The 21926-nt window shown below is 47.2% G+C and overlaps 2 long non-coding RNA genes across 2 annotated transcripts; one reads left to right on the top strand and one right to left on the bottom strand.

Moving 5' to 3' along the window:
• The first annotated feature begins 4346 nt into the window (after positions 1 to 4346).
• On the top strand, positions 4347 to 11817 carry LOC145516282 (uncharacterized). Its single transcript, XR_014061258.1, has 4 exons — positions 4347 to 4428; positions 4513 to 4679; positions 9873 to 10170; positions 10312 to 11817. It is a non-coding gene; the product is annotated as an uncharacterized LOC145516282 (long non-coding RNA).
• On the bottom strand, positions 9342 to 16277 carry LOC145516281 (uncharacterized). Its single transcript, XR_014061257.1, has 5 exons — positions 14994 to 16277; positions 14073 to 14298; positions 13400 to 13470; positions 10932 to 11029; positions 9342 to 10456 (listed from the first exon to the last, which is right to left on the bottom strand). It is a non-coding gene; the product is annotated as an uncharacterized LOC145516281 (long non-coding RNA).
• Positions 16278 to 21926: the final 5649 nt, after the last annotated feature.

The following is a 21926-nucleotide window of genomic DNA, read 5'->3' as shown; positions in this document are numbered from 1 at the left end:
TATCTTTGACAAAGGAGGCAAGAATATACAATGGAGAAAAGACAATCTCTTTAACAAGTGGTGCTGGGAAAACTGGTCAACCACTTGTAAAAGAATGAAACTAAAACAATTTCTAACATCATACACAAAAATAAATTCAAAATGGATTAAAGATCTAAACATAAGACCAGAAACTATAAAGCTCCTAGAAGAAATCATAGGCAAAACACTCTCCGACATAAACCACAGCAGGATCCTCTATGACCCACCTCCCAGAATATTGGAAATAAAAGCAAAAATAAACAAATGGGACCTAATTAAAATTAAAAGCTTCTGTACAACAAAGGAAACTATAAGCAAGGTGAAAAGACAGCCTTCAGAATGGGAGAAAATAATAGCAAATGAGGCAACGGACAAAGAATTAATCTCAAAAATATACAAGCAACTCCTGCAGCTCAATTCCAGAAAAATAAACGACCCAATCAAAAAGTGGGCCAAATAACTAAACAGACATTTCTCCAAAGAAGACATACAGATGGCTAACAACTGCTGGGAGCCAGCTCACGAAATCCCACCCATGACAGAGTCATGAGAAAGAGGAATGATTGAGCACGGCTTCTCAGGCCTCAGGGATTCTCGGAAGGCTGCCTCAGCGCTCACCTTAAAGATATCTGTCTTTCTGATGTTTAGTATAATAACCTCTTCTTATTTTCTATGACTTAGGCAAAAGGCCTTTCCTGATTCCCTTCTAAAAGAGATCATTCTGAAACCTCAAATCAACAAGGCCCCTGAATGGTAGCACCCTAAATAAAATTATCTGGGATATAGAGTATGCTGATCTAAATTCCTTTTGCTAACATATTAGTTTGTTTAATAAATAAGCCTGTACCTTTAGAGCTAATATACATGACTGCTCCTTAACAATAAAACAGCATTGAGAGCCTCTGCACAGAAAGCCCTTATGGGCACAAAACCTTTTGCAGGAAAAAAGGCTTGTTAGGAAATATAAGAAATATTGCTTTATGAAACCGTGACTTAGTCTATATTTACTCACTATGTTTTTACCCTTAACATATTTAGCCTATATAATGAAAGCATAATAGTTAGGGATTTATATAAATAGAAGTTTAGCTTTAATACAAATAATAAGATAATTGTTGATTTAACTGATGATTCTTACTTAGAGCTAAATTTCAGCTTGCTGTTCTTTGACTTTATGGAACTACATTCCTTTCTGTTAAGCTCAAGACATAGAGTAAATTACCAAAAACAGGTTTTACCTTAAAACTTCCTGTTGAGGAATTCTTTCCAAATGTGCCCTATACAAAAGTATTCTGATTGATCAACCTTTATCAATAGAGAGTCACAAAGTGTTAGCAGGCCACCAGGCCAGAAGATGATGTAAACAAAATGAGGCTTTTTGTAACTAAAGACATGCAAACGGCTTCGATGAGGGTCGAAGCTGCTGGTCCATTGAGCTAACTTGATAGGCCCATTAAGATATACCCATTAAGCTGAATTGGTATGTCCCTTGAGCTGAATTGGTATGACTCTATACTTTACATGTGTTTCTATGTACCACAAAAAATATAAAAGCTGTCTTAAAAATAATAAAGTTGGAAGAGACTTGGGAGACACTTGGAAACACCGAGACTCGCTGTGTCTTCTCATTCGCATCGCCGACGCCGTCCATCCTGAGGGAACCCCTGGACCTGCTGGAGCTGGACTCCAGCAAACAAACACATGAAAAGATGCTCAACATCACTCATTATCAGAGAAATGCAAATCAAAACCACAATGAGGTACCATTACACGCCAGTCAGAATGGCTGCTATCCAAAAGTCTACAAGCAATAAATGCTGGAGAGGGTGTGGAGAAAAGGGAACCCTCTTACACTGTTGGTGCGAATGCAAACTAGTACAGCCACTATGGAGAACAGTGTGGAGATTCCTCAAAAAACTGGACACAGAACTGGCATATGACCCAGCAATCCCACTGCTGGGCATACACATCAAGGAAACCAGAATTGAAAGAGACACATGTACCCCAATGTTCATCACAGCACTGTTTTTACAGTAGCTAGGACATGGAAGCAACCTAGATGTCCATCAACAGACAAATGGATAAGGAAGCTGTGGTACATATACACAGTGGAATATTACTCAGCCATTAAAAAGAATGCATTTGAATCAGTTCTAATGAGGTGGATGAAACTGGAGCCTATTACACAGAGTAAAGTAAGCCAGAAAGAAAAACCAATACAGTATACTAATGCATATATATGGAATTTAGTAAATTGGTAAAGATAACCCTGTATGCGAGACAGCAAAAGAGACACAGATGTATAGAACAGTATTTTGGACTCAATGGGAGAGGGCGAGGGCAGGATGATATGGGAGAATGGCATTGAAGCATGTAAATTATCATGTGAAACGAATCGCCAGTCCAGGTTCAATGCGTGATACAGGGTGCTCGGGGCTGGTGCACCGAAATGACCCGGAGGGATGGGATGGGGAGGGAGGTGAGAGGGGGGTTCTGGAAGGGGAACACATGTACACCTATGGTGGATTCATGTCAATGTATGGCAAAACCAATACAATATTGTAAAGTAAAAAAATAGATAAATAAATTTATTAGAAAAAGAAAAAGAGTATGTATATGTAGGCATATACGTGGAAATCTACTGTCTTAACGGGGCCTGTTCTTCTCCAAGATTGTTCGGAGTAGTTATCGGCCAGAGGCTGGACCGGCTGGGAAATGGGCATAATCAACCTAATGTCCTTTTATTTTCCTTTGGGTGAGTTATTTGTTTTGCATAGAATGGTGGGGAGGACCCAGAGGGGAGTTTTAACTCCAGGCTATTTTGAGCTGTGTAACTTTCCTTCATTGACAACCTCACAGTCAAGGCTTAGTGTGAAATCCTGCAGCCTTGACGAGCTCCACTTTCTACTCTGGGCCACTAGACTTCAAACAAAATCAAGCAACATATCGGCTTCTACAGCAATTTTAACATCATGAGGCTGATAGCTTTCAACAACTTCCTAATGATAAGTTTCTTCAATGTAAGGTCTAAAGTTAGTTTTCCTGGTTACATTTTTATGTTACGAAAATGTTAAAATACAAATGGCTGAAGTTAAAGTCTTTGATACCTTTGAACTGTGGTGTTGGAGAAGATGCCTGAGAGTCCCTTGGACAACAAGGAGATCAAACCTGTCAATCCTAAAGGAAATCAACCCTGAATATTCATTAGAAGGGCTGATGCTGAAGGTGAAGCTCCGATACTTTGGCCACCTGATGTGAAGAACTGACTCACTGGAAAAGACCCTGATGCTGGGAAAGATTGAAGGCAGGAGGAGGAGGCGACAGAGGGTGAGATGGTTGGATGGCATCACTGACTCCATGGACAAAGGTTTGAGTAAGCTCTGGGAGACAGTGAAGGACAGGGAAGCCTGGCTTGCTGGAGTCCATGGGTTGCAAAGAGTTGGGCACAACTGAGCAACTGAACAACAACAAGAACAAAAGTCTTTGTATGTGAGTGTGATGCTTCGGGACAGCCCGGGACACAGTAATTAATTCTCCCCCTACCCCCACCAACATGCACTAATGCTTCAATATGTTTCTGCAGTGATTTCTGTTCTATGTCTAGAGTAAACAAAAATGACTTTCACAGGCAGAAACAGCTGTTATATCTTTTCCTCTTTATTCTGTGGGCTCCACTAGGGGGTTCAGCTATCCACCTCCCATGGGGAAAAAAAATAAGGCAGAGAGATTTTAACTTATTTGTTCACGACAGAGAGAACTCTGTAATATCTCATGTCATTGGTGCAAACAGCTGTGTCTACCACACAGAGAGCAGGATGCCAGCTAAGACAGCTCAGAGCCACTCAATCCACTCTCCTGCCCCTATTCTTTCTCCTTTGTGTGCAATTCCTGTGTGGCATCTGGTGGCCCCAGACGCCGCGTGACAGAGGTGAGCTGTTAACACAGTGGAAACAGGAGTCAGATTACCTGAAATGACCAACCACGTTCATGGTACAAAGACAAGTCAGGCAGGTCAGACCTGCAGCAACTGCTACACTCTTGGTTGGAGACAGTGTCTAGCGGAGGGTAACACATCAGAGCGAAACTGGTGACAGGCGCACTGTGGGGGTCTCCCCACATCCTAGCATCACACCCCTCAACACGCTAAGCACAGAGACCTGGCCTGGATGTTAAAACCTGACACAGAACGAAAGTCCTCAGCTGGAGAGAATGGGAAACATTGTATCATATACACACAGCCCACGTGGAGTCCCAGAGGTTGCTTGTGGATGTTGGGAGTTAAGACGTTCATGTAATGACCAGCAACACGTCTGAGGTCACAGAGGTGATGTCGCCAGAGCTAGGTGAGGGTCAGAGCTCCGGGCTACCCAAGGACTCCTGAACCTCCTGCAGTGGACGGAGAGCTTTGTGAGAAAAGGAGAGAGGAGGGGGAAGAGGAAGGGGAGGAAGGAACCATGTCCTTATCTTCCTAAATTTTTTTTTGTTTTACAGCTTCTGTTTACATTTCTTTTTCTGTGTTGACTCCTGTTTCTTGCTTATTTCTTAACTTCTTTTACGGCTCATTAAGAATCAGATCACAAACAGGAAAAATATAAGGACATGATGCTTCATAATGAAAACTATAGTCAACTTAAATTATTTGGCAGTGGGAAAAATGGGTAAGGATTAGTTCACTATTTTTTTTTTTAAAGCATTCATAGTTGATTAGAGTCCTAAGTAATATGCGTTTTTAAATTTTCCAATAGACAGGACTATGCAAAGTTGAGAGGACAATCGAAGGTGAGATGACTTTGCAGTGTTCAGTGTGCTGCAAGACTCGATGTTTTCAGCTTGTTTACTAACTGCATGAATCAAAATTTAAGATTACTGGTCACGGGGGGGGAAAATAATTTATTATAACTATTTTTCAAATACATGAAAGTTATTCATCTTTTATCAAAAACTGTTAAGAATAAAGAAATTGACTTTAAGTGGAATAAGACATTCAGATTTGATAAAGAAGAAACATTCTAATTGATTATAATTAAATTTCAGAGGCAGGTGGGGTGGAGAGACTGAGAACTTACTATGTGTCAGGCACTTTGGTAAGCATGTCACACACACTGGTTTAACAACTGATGCTTTTGAATCGCAGTGCTGGAGAAGACTCTTCTTTATTTATTTATTTTTGGAGAAGACTCTTGAGAGTCCCTTGGACAGCAAGGAGATCGAATCAGTCCATCCTAAAGGAGATCAACCCTGAGTATTCACTGGAAGGACTGATGCTGAAGCTGAAGCTCCAGTACTTAGGTCACCTGATGGGAAGAGCTAACTCACTGGAAAAGACCCTGATGCTGGGAAAGATTGAAGGCAAGAGGAGAAGGGGACGACAGAGGATGAGATGGCTGGATGGCATCACCGACTCAATGGGCAGGAGATAGTGAAGGACAGAGGAGCCTGGCGTGCTGCAGTCCATGGGGTCGAAAACAGTCAGACATGACTTAGTAACTGAACAACAACAACTACATACTTAGTGCCATTTTATTCCTTGTTTTCCATTTTTTTGTGTGTGGTTTTCTGTTCACTTCTTGTTTCCCCTGTTGAGGTTTGGTTTTTCTTTAGTAATATGCTTGGTTTCCTTTCATTTTGGTTTTTGTGTATCTTGTATCTGTTATAGGTTTTGGTTTATGATTACCATGGGGGTCATATGTTGACTCATAATTTAATATACTTGCTTTAAACTGACAGTCATTTAAGGTCAAACACTTTCTAAAATATCTGCTTTTTTTTTACTCCCCTTGTACACTCTCTATATGTTTGATGTTATATTTTACATTTTGATGTTATCTCCTACTGTTAGTAGCTGTAACTGCTTTTACAATTATGTTGCTGTTCAGTTGCTAATTCACGTACAACTCTTTGAGACCCTATAAACTGCAGCATGCCAGGATGCCATGTCCTTCACTATCTCCCGGAGTCTGCTCAGACTCATGTCCATTGAGTTAGTGATGTCATCCAACCATCTCATCCTCTGTTGCCCCCTTCTCCTCCTGCCCTCAATCTTCCCCAGCAACAGGGTCTTTTCCAATGAACTGGCTCTCTGTATCAGGGGGCCAAAGTACTGGAGCTTCAGCTTCAGCATCAGTCCTTGCAGTGAACATTTAGGGTTGACTTCCTTTAGGATTGACTGATTTGATCTCACTGCTGTCCAAGGGACTCTCAAGAGTCTTCCCCAGCATCACAGTTTGAAAGCATCAATTCTTCAGCACTCAGCTTTCTTTATGGTCCAGTCCTCACATCTGTATGTAACTGCTGGAAAAACCATATATAGCTTTGACTATACAGACTTTTGTTGGCAAAGTGATGTCTCTGCTTTTTAATACACTGTCTAGGTTTGTCATAGCTTTTCTTCCAAGGAACAAGCGTCTTTTAATTTTGTGGCTACAGTCACCATCTGTAGTGATTTTTGGAGCCCAAGAAAATGAAATCTGTCACTGCTTCCACTTTCTCCACATCTATTTGCAATGAAGTGATGGGACAAGATGCCATAATCTTAGTTTTGCTAAATGTTGAGTTTTAAGCCAGCTTTTTCACTCTCCTCTTTCACTTTCATCAAGAGGCTCTTTAGTTCCTCTTCACTTTCTGCCATTAGTGTGGTATCATCTGCATATCTGAGGTTGTTTCTGCCAGCAATCTTGACTCCAGTTTGTGGTTCATCCAGTCCCATATTTCACATGATATCCTCTGCATATAAGTTAAATCAGCAGGGTGACAATATACAGCCTTGATTTTGAACCAGCCCATTGATACACATACTGGTTTAAGTGACCTTAAATCCTTAGCGTATTTGTCTTTCCTGTTGGGCTTTCCCTTTCCTGAATCAGGAATTCAGGAAATTCAGTATTGCTGAATTTCTTTGTTTTCTGACTGCCTGAGACATCCTTTCTCCCCTTCTGTCCTGTCTGGTGCTCCTACGGGGGCAGTTTCCTTGGTTGCAGGTTTTCCCTTTTGGAATTTTACATGCATCATGCCACTCCTTTCAGGCTGCAGATTTTCTGCAAAGGGATCAGCTGAAGCCTTACAGGCTTCCCTTGTATTTGATTGCTCTCCTGTTGCTGCTTTGAATCCTTTGTAACTTTTAATTATTCTGTGTCTCAGTGTGGGTCTGTCTTTATGCATCTTGTTTGGGAACTTCTGTGCTTCCTGTACCTGGCTGTCTGTTTCCTTCTTAAGGTTTGGGAAGTTTTCAGCCATAATTTCTTACACATTATTGACCAGAGATGCATTAATATGTGTTTTGTTACCCAAACGTTATTCACTAGAGCTTTCAGTATTCACTTATGTAACAAATCCCTGGCCACTGGCGGCAGTTTCTGTAAAACCTCCTAGTCAGCAGTGTGTTAGGGTACACTTGGTCCCCCTTTCTTTTCCTTGCGGGTAATCTCTACAATGTAGATGCTGACACAGTTTAATCCCATGTGAAAGTGAAAGTCGCTCAGTCATGTCCGACTCTTTGTGACCCCATGGACTGTCCGTGGAATTCTCCAGGCCAGAACACTGGAGTGGGTAGCCTTTCCCTTCTCCAGGGGATCTTCCCAACCCAGGGACCGAACCCAGGTCTCCTGCATTGCAGGCGGATTCTTTACCAGCTGAGCCACAGGGGAAGCCCATTTAATCCCATGGATCCTGTGTATTGTTCTGGTATTTTTTCATTTGTCTTTCTGTCAGCTGTTCTGATTGGGTGATTTCTACTCTTTCAGTTCACTTATGTGTTCTTCTATGTCATTTAGTCTGGGATTCATTGCTTCTAGGGTGCTTTTTAATCTCAGATTTCATTACCTATTTTTGATTAGGTTGTCTTTACATTCTAGCTCCTTGTTAAAATGATCTGTGCTTAGATTAGTTCTTAGTTCAGCTGGCATTTTTATTACCAACATTTTAAATTCATTGTCTGGTAGACTACCTTGGGTTCGTTATTTCTTCAGGGTTTTTCTGTCTTTCAGTTGAGAGTCGTTCCTCTGCCTTTTCATTGTACTTAAATCTCTGTATCTATGGATTTAGGTGGAAGTGAGCTGCTGTGACTTGGAAGGGGTGTCCGTACGTGGGAGCATCCCTGTACGGGCTGTATCCAGGGTGTGCTGGCCACCGTCACCGTGGTGCTGGAGGAGCAGAGCCTCTGCAGGGGTGGGCAGGACTTCTCTGCCGGGGGGAGTGTCTGCTCCAAGGTGGAGTGGACGCCCTGAGGGCCGCCGGGAGCTGGCTTTGTTCCTTCTTCCTGCACTGGGGCCGCTGCGGGGGCAAGTGGGGCTCAGGTGTGTTCAGAGCTCTGTGCTGGAGTCTGCGCCCCTGCTCACACGTGGCACTGCCACGTCTCGCCCGCGGGGGTCGTCCTGGATCTAGTGCAAGGAGAGGGCGTGTCATGGTGGGGGAGAGGGTCTGCTCAGATGGGAGTGGGGGACCGTGGGGTTCACGGGGCCCCCCTGCGTCAGAGGGCTGGGCTACCTCTGCAGTACTGAGTGCCAACAACGGCCGCCACCCAACTGGCCCTCACGCCAGGCCCCTGGGCCACCTGTGTCCCCAGATCGAGTCTTTCCCCAGGACCTGGCGGCCAAGGTGTGGCATGGAGTGTGGTGCTGGGGTGTTGCTCAGCTCAGGGTGGGGAGCCTGGCAAGGTGGCTGCCACTGGGTGAGCTGTCTCTCCACCTTGTCCAGTGGAGCCAGCACCTGTGTGCTCCTTGTGGAAGCAGCCAGACGTCTTCAGCCTTCTGGGGACGCCTGCCTCCTCCAGGCAGGCTCCCGGGACTCAGATGCCCGGCCTGTGGTGTGACTGGCCCACTCCCAAGGGCGCGTCCACCACACAATCTCCCTTCTTAGCCCCTCCCCGGCGGTCCTGCCCTGGTGGTTCTCTTCCCGTCCTACCGGGTTACGTGTCTGCCCGACAGCCTCGGTTGTACTGCGGCGCTGGCAGTTTCCAACTCATTTTCCACGGGAACTGCTCTCCACACGTGGATGTGTTCCGATGAGTTTGTGGCAGGAGGTGACCTCCACGTTCCCCCTCCCCGTGGGTCCTGACTACACTCCGACTCTGCCTGCCCCCATCCTGTGGTTCCTTCTTTAGATCCTGTAGATCTCTTCCAGTAGGTTCTGCTCTTTGTCACCAGCAGTTTCTTTGCAAGCTGTAGTTTTTGTTTGCCCACGAAAGGAGGTGAGCTTTGGGTCTTCCTGCTCTGCCATCTTGGCAGCTCTCACTCTCCTGTATGTACCTGTTGACTCCCTGGCAACGTAACTGCAAGGAGCCCACTACTGACCAGAAGCCTTACCAATAACAGTTCATCGACGCATTTTCTATGTTGTATGTACCAGACAGCATTTTTATAATAAAGTAAGTAGGGAAATGTTAAGATCATTAGGAAGAGGATGTTTACAAACTATGATGGGCGTTTTCAAGGTGAGTCATCCATCAGGACATCCATATTATGACATAAACCAATGTAGGTGTCCTACGTGTAATAACAGTAGGCATCAAAGGCAGCGTGAGCACGCATTTTTCTTTTACAGGCACTCACACGCTGACAGTGCGGAGCAGCACTGCGGTTTAGGCAGTCTGGACGCGGAGCACGGCGGCCACTCCAGTCAATGCAGAGCACTGGGCCCTGAGGAGCCCCCAGCGCCCGCTGTCCCGAGGGGGTTAGGAGACCCTCTGGGCTCTGGGCCCCAGCCCAGACAGCTTATGTGCATGTCTGGAGTATAACTGCAGGGAGGCCAGAGTCTTGCATCTTCCCACACACAGAAAAGCAGTGAAATGATTAACCTGAAATGTCTGGGGTTTGTGTGTGTGATGAGCAGTAATCCTTGTTTTTTTTTCCTTCCAGCAAAAAATGTCTACACCTTGGCTCTGTTCTACCCTCCTCTGAGAGGCTGGGCTAGCAAGTCCTCAGTAAGGTCCCCAAAGAACCTAAAACTTGCAAGTTAAGCTGTATGTTTTTCTCCGGTCAGTGGTTTTGGTGACCCTGAGGGGACCCAGAGCAGACGTCTCCCCTTTGCCAGAACTTGGCAGGGAGGCTCCTGTGCCCACTCGCCTCCCTGGGGAGTCTCCCGGGTCTCAGATCTCCTGCTATTGGCTGATCCTATCTTATTTGCTGGTGCATAAATCCTGCACTGGAGGAGCAGGTTAGTATCAAGAAGCGGTACCTGGGTTACTCTAGTTGAGAGAGGCGAGGAAGGCTGAGTCAAAAACACTGAGTGTGGCTGGACTGGGAATTAGGTGTGAGACTGATGTGTCATTTTTCCTTGAATTGGCTGCGTGAACAGGGGCTACTAGAACACACATGAAGATGTCCCTTCTTTGGAGCAGCAAGCTGGTATGAACTGTCTTCTTCCGGTCAGTGGTGGCTTTCTTGGACAGCTGGGAAACTCATGGGCATGGTGGAGGTGAGTCTTCACACTGGACTGCTGTCTGCAGAGGGAAACCCACTCATCTGAATTAAAAACTTGCTCAGCTGGGGACACAGGTAAGGGCCAGCCAGCCTGTTCCAACCACCCATGGTGGATTTAGACTACAGAAGGTAGAGACATGACTCTAGGCTGCAACCTATGATCACAGCCAGCAGGCTGGCCCACCCTGGGATCATCACTAGTGATTTTTATCTCAACAAACAGTCAGTTTGTTGATCAGACAGTCTGAATGGAATGCTTATTGATATTTAGATGCTCCTAAAGAGGAAATGATAAACTTTTATAGGAAATCAACCAAAAGATACAGTACCAGAATTTTTCAAAGCTGCCTCTCCCTCTGCTCCTGCCTCAAGTCCTCACTGCCCTGAACTGCCTGATCCCTTCTCTCTCCATCACCTTGCCTCCTGCTTCCACTCCCCCAGTAAAAGAGGAAGTACAGTCAGAAGTAATTACATCCCCTTTAAGGAAGAACCTACCACAGGAAGAGGTGAGCTGTCGTCTGTGCTTAGACACACCCCGGACTCGAGCAAAACTGAGGGCTTTGGCGAGGCGGCTTCCCAGTCCTAGTCAGGACCTGTTGGGATTTGCAAAGAAATTCGAGGTAAACACCCAAACCTGTGAGCCCCGGTGTGCAGATCTGTATCCATTACTGCAGCTATTCCCTCCTGAAAGTAAAGCGAGGGGAAGGAGAGACAAAGCAGAGTGGAAACACCTCTCAACCATTTCGGTTCCCATGGTTCACAGGTTCAAAGCGAATGCCATTAATTCATAAATTACTTATCTCCAAGTCTTTCCCCCAAGCTGTAGCCTGGACAAAGATTCAGGAGTGCAAACAAAGACAAGATGAGTCCTGGACTATGAGGTTTGAGAGCTTTCAAACACTATTGTGGCACGATGCCTGAACGTTCTCTAACAGTCAAAATGATCCTTTGCTTAACTCCACTGTTTTAGAAGGTGTCAATGAGGAGCTGGCTGCTCTATGTAAAAAACACAACTCAGCTTGGTCAGCATTACATAAAATGCCCTTACCATGCTGGCTGACCAACTTTTCAAAACTACTGAAAGAGAGACCTACATCTATAAAAACTGTGAACCTGCGGTTGTACCAATTAAGTAATCAAGGTCAGGCTACAATTAATAAACCCTCGTTCAGTCCTCGACTGACAAAGGAACCTAGCACTTGCTTTTACTGTGGGTTTAAGAAGAAAAAGTCATTGGAGAAGGAACTGTAGAAAATAAAGAAAGATTTTAAAACAGACTAGATCTCAGACCAGAATCCAAAGTTAGACAAGAATGAGGCTGCTCCAAGGGAACACTGGGAGTCTTTCCTCTTTAACACACGGGGAGAAGTAGAAAAGAAAATACAGAGAAAAACAATTAAAGCCCTAACAGATGGGGGGGCAGATTTTCAGGTTTAAACCTGACCAAAATCTGGGGCTTCTGCCTGTGGAGCGGTGCTTAATGCAAATGGTGGGGTTTTAATGTACCTGTTAAAGCTCTTTAGGATTTTCCTTAGGAGAACTTTAAGGAAGGAGCTCCCCCTTTCTAGTACAAAGTGCCTTGTTCACCCAATAGAAGGAGATTAGAAGCTTATGAAGGCCAGGCTCCCCTTCCTCCTAAGGGGAAATGTTCTTAGACTTGAAAGACGAGACTCTATGCGACCCATGATCAGGGTAGCGCAGAGGAAGATCTACCGGGCTGAGCACCTTGACAGTTACAGGCACGTGATCCTCCTGACAAGGAAAATGCATTCCCATTGCAATGACCAGAGACGAGAACGAGGCCCTGCCTGATACTCATCAGTACCCATGGAGGCAGGAAGCCACAGAGGAGCGAAACTTTTGACACTGGCTCACGTTGAGAAAGGCCAGTTGCACCACCCCTGTAACTCTCTCCGCCAGTGAACCCCCTGGACGGGCGCGAGGTCGGGCTCGAGGGCTCGAGCGACGCTGTCGTCACCACTCGCTGCTCTTCACTGCCAACCCCACCCCTCACTGCCCTTGTCGCTAGGACGGCGGCCTCTCTCCTGCGGTCTCTGCGGCGCTGTGCAGCGTCTCCATGTGGGACGGATGGCAGCGCGGTGCTGCAGAGCTGTACCGAGAGCCCCTTCCTCAGATGCTAAACGGACCCAGGTGACCCAGCGTCTCCTCCCGAGTCAGCTCGGATACAACGTGCAGGTGATTTGCTGTCACGTTCAGTTTCTAGCAAGAGAGCCCGTGCTTCAGAACCAGCTTCGAAGGGACAGAGTGTCCCAGGGAAAATGACAGTCTGTAGGGCTGATGTGACAGGTCACCTGAAAGACTGTTAGTTGGCAGTGGAGACGCTGGCTTTCCCTACGCCCGAGACACACGCAGGTCAGGGGCTTTCCAGGCTGCTGCAGGAACCGATTCCAAAACCGTCTTCAGTGGCCCCGCTATCATGTGACTCCCTTAGACAAGGCCCAGCTGAGCCTCTTTGCAAGAAAAAACATTCTGAAGCCACAGAGACCTTAAAAAACCTCCTGGCAAAGGCCCTCGCCTTGGGGCATCCCAGTATTATTTACCCTTTTATTCTCTTTGCACGTGAAAACAGAGATGCCACACGAGGAGTTTTAACCCAGGGACCCTGTGGTTCCTACCGGCCAACTGGACATCACCACCCGGAGCCGGCTTCAGTAGCCAAGGATCACTGAGTCCGACCACAGAAGGGACGGCCTCAGGTCACACTCTCACCATCGCTGTCTCCCACTCCGTGGAGGCTTTTCTAATCTCTCATCACACACATTATTCAAGCCCACTGCCTTCTCCTGAGGTGGTCTTGCTCTCACCAACTCTCCACAGGTGTAACAACCAACCCAGCGCCTGGCTCCCAGAAGAAGCAGACAACAGCAATGAAAATCCTGTTTCCCAGGACTGACCTTCAAGGAAGCCCGACTGACAATCCTGATTTTGGGTTCCTTACTCACTGTGGCTCGTGTCTGCGAGAACCTCGTGGGGGCACCCGGCGGGCTGCACCGTCTGTTTCTCCCATGCTGTCCTGGAAAACAGAGTTTTGTCTGACGTCTCCTCGTTCAACAGGCTGAGGGAACAGCACTGATGAGAACCTGCCAGTGTGCAGAGGAAGTCCGCTAGTACTGACAGACACCGCCGCCTTCTGGGGGAGACACGGGTTAGGGATGCTTCCGGAACAGGACGTTCAGCGTCCTGAGAGAGCCTGTGCAAAATGGTAAATGTGAGCAGCATTGCTGGAGGCGATTCTGCCACCAGGGCGCTTGCTACTATGGGGGCATCAAAGGCCGACTCTGCAGCAGTGACCACATGGCCAAGACCACACTGGCCTCCCAGCAGCCGTCCTGAGAGGCTGCTCAGGAACAGCACCAGAAGGGCGCCTGTACACACGGTGAAGGCTGAACTCAAGTCAGGGGCTGGGGATACGGCCAGACAGGAAGCCTCTCCTTCTGTCCGAACCTCAGTATCCTCATGAGGTACCTCACTGGCACCCAGGTAAGACGGTACCATGCAGTAAAACAACTGCAAAGGCTTTTACAGTAGCTCGGGAGATTGATTCAAGGTGTACCACCCGTCCAACATATAACCCAGGAATGCCGTCACACAGTTCTCTAGGGACTCTGGCGTTACCTGAAGGTCCCTCTGACATGTGGCAGATGGAGGCGGCCTCTCCATGTGTTCACGCTGGTGGAGGCATTCCCATGCAGAAGGGCCACAGCCCCATCAGAAGCAGAGACAGTGTGATGTCCGTCCAGGAGCCCCCTGGGAACCCCAGAGAGACGGGAACTCCTGTACCGACAGGCTGCTCACCTTGGGCAGTTACGCAGCAGTTCCCCTGGGCACACCAGCCAGGTCTCTGTGTGAGCAGAAAGAACTGATGGAACAGTTAACCCCCACCTGGCTCAGATTCTGGCCTGAGGCCCTTCCACAGCCTCAGACCCACCCCTCTGGGAGAACACCCATCTCCTTCTGAGATACTGGGAGGACGAAAGTGAGACTGGATGAAGCAGTACATGAAGCCAGTAATGAAAAGGGGCATGTTTACATTCTTGCAGGGGTTTAAGTGAATTAACAGGACATGATGAGCTTGTTCCCGGACCTTATCACAGTAGCTTTTGTTTAAGTGACAAGCAGATGTCTGGGAACCTACAGCCAGGAGACTGTATACCAGAAATGGTATCATTTAAAGGACTCTCCACCCTCGAAGACAGGACCTGCACCTAAGCAGCTCGTGCGTGGCAAAACTGAAGGTGACGGACTCCTGGATTCTTATCTGCCGCCTAGAAAGGTCCCTGCACTGGACGGGTCTAGAGAGAAGTGCTGCCCTCAGACTCAGCTCACAGCGACGCTCTGGTAGGAGAGAAGCACCAAGGCCGGGAGAGACGACCGTGAAAGCAGACGGCTGCCCCGCGTGTGGCCTCGCCCGTATGATCATTTATGACGTTTTGTTGATTTCTTAGACTTTCTGTGCATGAATCAAATGTTCTATCATGGTTACAAGTCACGCAAGGTTTAGAAGTCATCCCAGTTCTTGGGTCTGTGGTCACTTACTGCCTCCACTATTTCTGCTTTGCGGGTTTCTCCTCTCCAAGGCTCTGACTGGGTGGCCCTGAGAAATTTTAGAAAAAGAAGTTAAAGTTCTGTCGGGGTCACTCCTGATGTTTCTGTGGGTGTCCCTCACTTGGCCAGTCAAGCATCCTTGCTGACTTTGGCCACCAGTGTGAGTTTCCTCCTTAAAGTTACTCAAGCTCAATCAGAGCAACAAGGTAAATTTCAGTCAAAAATTGTGACTTCCTGACTATTAGGAGCACCCCCCAGCCCAGTTATGGGAACAATTAAATCATACTCAAGATACTCAGCCTACTAACACCAGAAAATTAGGCTGGGTGTCCTATGAAAAATATGATTATGTTCCCTTTCCCTTAAAGAGAGGTGACCAGGAGTCCCCCGGGTTGCCCCCAATGGAACCTGACGGCAGTGGGCGCTGGTCTGTGGCCCTGACCTCCACCAGGATGGGTGTGAAGATGAGCTTCAGGATTCCCTAGGGCTCAAGGCCACCTGTATGTTGATTTAGAGATAACTCCGCAAATCTACCAAGGGAGCTGTATTCCCCTGGTATGACCATTTAGCATCTATTTTTATGCCTTCAGTAGAAGTGGAAGATGTACATGCCCACATCAAAGCCTTAAGTGAGTTCACCCAAAAGGCCTTAAATGATTAATCAGGCTATTAGCCTACTGAATTGAGGCCTCTATGATGAGAAAAGTGGTTATCACAAAATCATATGACCCTTGATATCCTTACAGCATCTCAAGGAGGCACCAGCGCTGTAATTCAAACCTAATGGTGTTTTCTTACCAGAAAGATCCTTTAATGGGATACATTTAATGACCCACGTGAAAAATGAGGTTCCTGTCTTAAGTCGTCCACCTCCTAGTCTTTGTGATCCTTTCAGGGAGCTGGTTTGGTTCTAGAACCTCATGGCTTAAATCCCTCCTTATGACTTTATTCAAGTTACTACCTGCATGCTAGCCTATCTCTTGTGTTACCCAGTGTGTAACCAGGCCTTTACAAAATTAATGCTACCTCAATCAGATATATATATAACTCTATACTGAATACTGTACTAGTAAACTCTAGAGACAGGAAGAAGCTGGGAGAATACCTCCTGGGTCATAATTGACGAGTTAAGACAGGCAGCCCAGAGAATTTCAGGTTATCTATCGGCAGGCTTAAACCAAAATAACACACTGGCCTCTTCTCATCTGACCCAGGCCCGAGGACTCCTGGCCCCAGGGGGCAGTGGATGGAGAACGCTGCAGCCGGCAGCCATGCAGCTGGCCCGGCGAGAGTCCGCGGGCTTGGCAGGGAGACGACAGGCCCCAGCCTCTGCCCATGCAGGTGCACGGCTGCGGACGACCTCCCTGAGCCCCCGTGCCTGCGTCCTGTCATCACGGAAAAGCACTACCATCTCGGACCTCGGTGCCGGTTTTGTGACTAGCAGGGATCTCCTCCCTTACCTTTCAGGGCAGCCTCCCAGGCTGTTGTTCTCAGTGAGGCCCCCAAGTAAGACTCAGCTCACACCTCTGGTTGTGGGTTCTTCAGGTGCCAGCAGCGGAGACCTTAATGAATGAGTAGTTGTACATTTCTTATGGCACAGAGTGTTACGGCCACATTCCTAATAACAGTGCTGGAAACATGGCTACACAAAAAGACACTTACCTGTGATGGGTGGAACCCAGTGTCTCCAACTACAAGACGAACACTAACACTTTGTTAATTTTAGACAGCGTAAGCCTATCTACACGTTTCATGCATTTATGGCCATCCTGACTTGTTTCCATGTTTCTGGGCTATGTGGTTTGTCTGACTTTTTTCAAATTGTTGCAAATGTCAAAAAAAATAATCCAGTATATTTATTGAATAAATTCGACCTTTAAGTGGACCCAAGGGTCACTTGTATAATGAGGAAAGGAGAGGAAGAGCGTCTCTGCAGACTCGCGGATGATGACAGGGGCTCTGTCCTTGCTGCCTGGCAGGTAAGAAAGGAGAGCCCCCGGCCCACCATCCGCGAGACAGACCTGGCTGACGGCAGGTAGTGGTGACGGGCAGAGCAGCGTCCGTAAGGCGCCCGCCGCGGGCCAGACAAGGAGCACGCGCAGCGGTGCGCACACCTGAACGCTCACCCTCTGTCTCCCAGGGGAGGCTTCTTAAAGACGGGGAGCAGGAAGGCGCTGTGCGGTGCGGTGCTCTTGGTGTTCAGAACGGACAGCTCTCAGGTAAAACTCACGTATGAACTGGAATCAGTTCCCTTCAGTTTCACTGTGCCTGAGCGAGTCAGGGATACTTAGTAGGTAAATTAGGAGTTTGAAGTTAACATATACAGACTATTATATAAAATAAACAACAAGGACCTATTGTATAGCACAGGGAACTACACCAAATATCCTCTGAGTCCATAAGGAAAACGTCTTTGAAAAAGGACAGATGTAGGCATATGTATAACTGAATCACTATGCTGTACGCCTGACACAAGATAAACTGTACTTCAGTAAAAATGCCACTGGTCCTTAATAAAAAAACAAAAAAAGGACCTTGTATGGGTCCTTCCATCTAGGTTGGAGACAGTCCTATAAATGCCTTGTCCAGTATGCACAGTCTTATTCAAACATAGACTGCTGTGATAAGCTGCAAAAACAAACTTACTTGAGTATACTTTTCATAATTAAACTTTACAATTATGTAACATAATTGGGATAGTTAGGAAATTTGGGATGGCCGTGTATACACTGCAGTACTTAACACGGATAACCAACAAGGACCTACTATATAGTACAGGGAAGGGAACTCTGCTCAATATCCTATAACAACCTAACTTGGAAAAAAATTGAAAATGAATAGATCCATGTACATGTATAACTGAATCACTTTGTTGTACACCTGAAACTAACACAACATTGTTAATCAACTGTACTTCAATATAAAATAAAAATTACAAAAAAAGAGACAATTATGTGACATAACAAGGAGCTATCTGGGAGGTGAGTCTTGGTAAACACAGATCTCAATTAAAATGTCAAAATTCTAGTTTCGTTATCAGGACCACCAGATTTTTCAGAATTCCATACAATTTCTAGAATATAATAACAACATTTACCCATACATTATAACCTAAGAAAGTTTTGACAGTGCTTCCCATGTAATTAAACATACCAAACAATCCTAGTTTAATCTCTTAAACATTTTGGGGTTCTGGGCTCCTTTGTTACAAACCTGTCACAACTTTCCTTTTCCCGTATTAGTTTGTCCCTTATTTTCTTTCCTATTTAGAAATAACCAACTTCAGGACCAAGTTACTTTTCCCCTTAACAAAATGCATTTTCATTTCTCATATCTTTCCTTGTATACTGAAATGTTTCACTTATTTTAGTGGCTTAAAATATATACATATATGTATATTATAGCTTTTCACCCTTAAAAGGGCTTCCCTAGTGGCTCAGTGGTAAAGAACTCACCTGCCAATGCAGAAGACACATGTTGGATCCCTGGGTGGGGCAGATCCCCTGCAGAAGGAAATGGCAACCACTCCAGTATTCTTGCCTGGAGAAATCTATGGACAGAGGAGCCTGGCGGTTACAGTCCATGGGGTCACAAAAGAGTCAGTCATGACTGAGCAACTAAACCACAGCAGCCCTTAAGAACCTTAATCTCCAGCAAAAACAGAAGCAAGGATTTGTGATCATACCAGTGCTTCCTGATTAGAAAACTTACGTACTCCACAGCCTCCAGAAACACACATCATCTCATAGAATAACTTCTGTCCTCAGTGTGGTGTAAGATGTTTCTAATAAACTCAAACATACTTAGTTCTTCTCTCTTAAAAAAAAGTGGGTAAACTTAGACTTGTTTAGCAATTAGCAATTCAAACAGTGACTTCCCATCATTTAACTTAATTTAACAAAACTTTCAAGTTGCCAAAATATGGAGAGATTATTTTTAAGTAGAGTTCCTAAAACAGTTATTCCCCAAGAGCTCAACTCCCAAAACTCTTATCTCAATTACATTTAACTTCAAGTTAAGTCATTGTATCAAGTTACTTTCCTTGCTCATGAATTTTGTAACAGAATTAATAAGATCTTATTAACTTTCTTAAGTATAATAAAATTATAGTTGATGACTCTTGAAACATGTCTGCATTAACTAAATTTAACAAGCTTAAACTTTCAAATCAGATATTTAATACTGAGTGCTTCCCAGATCTCATGAACCTGAAATTCATTTGGGGAGGTTTCTTTTGTATTTTTGGTAAGCACTTGATTTCCTTTAAGCCAGTCACAGAGCTCATTTACACATTACTGAATAATTTTGACACTATCTGTAGGTAAAGACATACCTCTATAACAGACACCCACACAGAGATCTCAGTTTTCCTGCTTTCCCTCTTTTCTCTTCAGTCTCAGGAACTGTCAGAATGTTTACATCTCAAGGGCATAGGGAGAGAAAAGCAGGTTCCTCTTAGAAAGCCACTTCCTCTCACTGCATAGGCAAAAACCAGTTTTTAGGACATAGGAGACCTGCATTTGGCCATTTTCAAGGTGAGATCTCCTTCAGTACCCAAATAGCCAGCTCAGCTTAACTAACAGACAGCTGTTGTTCAGTCGCTAAGTTGTGTCCGACTCCTTGCGACCCCATGGACCGCAGCACACCAGGCCTGTCCATCACCAACTCCCGAGTTTACTCAAACTCATGTCCATTGAGCTGGTGATGCCGTCCAACCATCTCATCCTCTGTCGTCCCCTTCTCACGCCTTCGATCTTTCCCAGCATCAGGGTCTTTTCTAATTAGCTGACTCTTCATATCAGGTGGCCGAAGTACTGGAGCTTCAGCTTCAGCATCAGTCCTTTCAATGAGCATTCAGGGTTGATTTCCCTTAGGACGGACTGGTTTGATAGAGAGGGGCACACAGCACTCAGCCCTGCACTTCTAGACAAGCTTGCAGGTGGCTCTGAAACAGACTTCAAACTAAGCGATCAGTTTCGAGGAGCGTCTTCGCCACATGCAGTTACAGGGCCCTCTCAGGAGGTCTCTGAGAACGCTCAATCCTTCCACTTCCTTTCTTTCCTAACTAGCGGGGTCTCCCCTCAAACCAGGATCCAGACCCCTAACAAGGGACAAAACCAGGAAGCCAGAGCAGGGTGTGGACTCATACTGAGACAGACACACACACACACCCCCCTGAGATAATAAACAAAGCCAGTCCAGAAGGCTCACTCGGATTCAGTGGCTTAAAAGCTAAGGAATTTCATGCTGTTCCCCTTCCCACTCACAGAACAGTTTCAGCTGAACTGTGGTGTTGTCATTTACAGAGCCACTTGGGGCCGTTTCTCCCTGGATCCCAAGGAATATTGGAGAAAGTAATGTTACAGTAAGATAACATTTTCTTCCTGTACGTGGGAGCATCACTGAAAACGACCCAGGTCTGTAAAACACGCCCTAGGAAACCCCACGACGGAGCAGAGCGCTGATGGCGCATTCTGCACACAGCCCATGTCACCAGCAGCGTCGGGGCCTCTGAGGGTGGCACTGAGGCCAGGGTGCCAGCGTGTGAGGGGGCCGTGGGGACACAGCACAATGTCCAGGCCTGCAAAGGCCGGCGCCTGACGCTGCAACAGCACACACACCAGGCCGAAGTTAGCTGTGGCCCCCAGCCCGCTCCTTTCGCTGAGGCCAGGCCCTGCTGAGGGAGCTGTGGCGTCTCCGATCTGCGCGCGGGGCTTCAGCTGGGGTCCCCTCCGAGCTCTCTGGGTTCCCAGCCATCAGAGAAAAAAGACAAGTTTCTGAGTTTTTCACATCACTAAACATGATCTGGCAAAACCGTGTATACATTGTATAGTTTAGTTACGGAAAAGGGGGAAACTTTAATTTAGAAAGAGAAATGTTGCATTAGTAAGCTCTCCCACTAGAGCAGAAGTTTAGTAAAGGGAGGTGAACTGAAAGCACCCAGGGGGCTGTGGGCACCACTCGGGGTGGTTTCTTCTGGGTGAGCTGCAGACGTGACTCGGACAACGAGAAACCCGTTGGACCTTCAGGGTGGCGCCAGCTCACTGGGACCTGCTGTGGCCGCTCCCCCAGCTCCGGGTCCTGCCCCCCTCACGGGGGCTCCATCAGACGGACAGATCAGGTGAGAGCCTGGAGCCCTGAGGAGAGGACCCCGAGGGATGCCTGCGGGAGCCAGCCTCCCCGCTCTGATCCCAGAGGGGCCCCCACCCCACCGGCCAGCTCCGCACCCTGTCCTGGGGCAGCCTCTGGCCATCCTGAGGCACAGGGACCAGCCCGTCTCCAAGGTCCACGTGCAGGAGGAAGAGGAGACGGTCTCCCAGTTGTGCTTCTTTAAACATGGACGCACTGAGCAGAAACGTCAGCCCCTCAGCCCATCACCCGACCAGTCCTGAAGCCGGCTGAAGCAGGGTGCCCGGCCACACCCACCTCCGGAGACCCCCGTGAGCTGTGCCGGGGGCTGCTCTCACCCCCGAACTTTGGACACTGCCCTTCCTGGACCCTGCGCCTCCTGCTGGGGCTGCGGTACCTAGACAGGCAGACACGGCCGCTCCGTGCTCTGCAAACCAGGGATACACCTGGGCCTGCTGCCCGGGGTTAGCGGGGCGCTGCTATGCTACACACAGTCCACGGGCCTCAGCTGCAAGGCCGCTGCCCAGCCGGCCACCACCCAAGCCTCAGGTCCCGCTGTGAAGATGGATGGTGCCAACTCCCCGGCGGGGTTTGTGCCAGACAGCAAGGCACCCTCGGCGTCCAGCGCTGTGACTGGGAAAGCCCCGGGGCCCAGAGCAGCAACGCCGGCAGAGCCGAGCGAGGGGACCCTCGGGGTGGAGGAAGGCAAACGCTGTCTGGCAGCGGAGGCACTGGGATGCTGGGTCATCATCTCAGGAGGCTCCTTCTGCCCGAATGGCCAGCTGTATCTTCCCG

The sequence above is a fragment of the Giraffa tippelskirchi genome, chromosome 8 (assembly GCF_054371585.1).
Source record: "Giraffa tippelskirchi isolate mGirTip1 chromosome 8, T2T-mGirTip1v1.2.pri, whole genome shotgun sequence".
NCBI classification, from domain to species: Eukaryota; Metazoa; Chordata; class Mammalia; order Artiodactyla; family Giraffidae; genus Giraffa; species Giraffa tippelskirchi.
The sequence above is the reverse complement of the archived record's forward strand: the minus strand, read 5'-3'. Positions and strand labels throughout refer to the sequence as shown.